Below are 955 nucleotides of genomic sequence, written 5' to 3' on the forward strand. Positions count from 1 at the left end.
CCTGCAGATAATTCACGTTGGTTTATTGCGCTATCTCTGATAGCACCCGAGATATCACCAGATATATATTGGATTTTCTCCTGACCCTGAGTGTCCGGCCCCATGAGACTGTGCTTTTCTCGGCCCCTGGTGGTCAGAGGTCGTTCCCGCTGCACAGATTCATGCGCCAGGGCCTCCTACAGACAATGCACTTTGATTTATTGCGCTATCTGTAATAGCACCCGAGATATCACCAGATATATATTGGATTTTTCACTGACCCTGAGTGTCCGGCCCCATGAGACGGTCGTTGTCTCGGCCCCTGGAGGTCCGAGGACGTTCCCGCTGCACAGATTCATGCGCCAGGGCCTCCTACAGGTAATGCACTTTGATTTATTGCGCTATCTGTAATAGAACCCGAGATATCACCAGATCTATATTGGATTTTCCCCTGACCCTGAGTGTCCGGCCCCATGAGACTGTGGTTTTCTCGGCCCCTGGTGGTCCGAGGTCGTTCCCGTTGGACAGATTCATGCGCCAGGGCCTGCTGCAGATAATTCACCTTGGTTTATTGCGCTATCTCTAATAGCACCCGAGATATCACCAGATATATATTGGATTTTTCACTGACCCTGAGCGTCCGGACCCATGAGACGGTCGTTTTCTCCGCCCCTGGTGGTCCGAGGTCGTTCCCGCTGCACAGGTTCATGCGCCAGGGTCTCCTACAGACAATGCACTTTGATTTATTGCGCTATCTGTAATAGCACCCGAGATATCACCACATATATATTGGATTTTTCACTGACCCTGAGTGTCCGGCCCCATGAGGCGGTCGATTTCTCGGCCCCTGGTGGTCCGAGGTCGTTCCCGCTGCACAGATTCATGCGCCAGGGCCTCCTACAGACAATGCACTTTGATTTATTGCGCTATCTGTAATAGCACCCGAGATATCACCAGATATATATTGGATTTTACC

The sequence above is a fragment of the Nomia melanderi genome, unplaced genomic scaffold (genome assembly GCF_051020985.1).
Source record: "Nomia melanderi isolate GNS246 unplaced genomic scaffold, iyNomMela1 scaffold0014, whole genome shotgun sequence".
NCBI classification, from domain to species: domain Eukaryota; kingdom Metazoa; phylum Arthropoda; class Insecta; order Hymenoptera; family Halictidae; genus Nomia; species Nomia melanderi.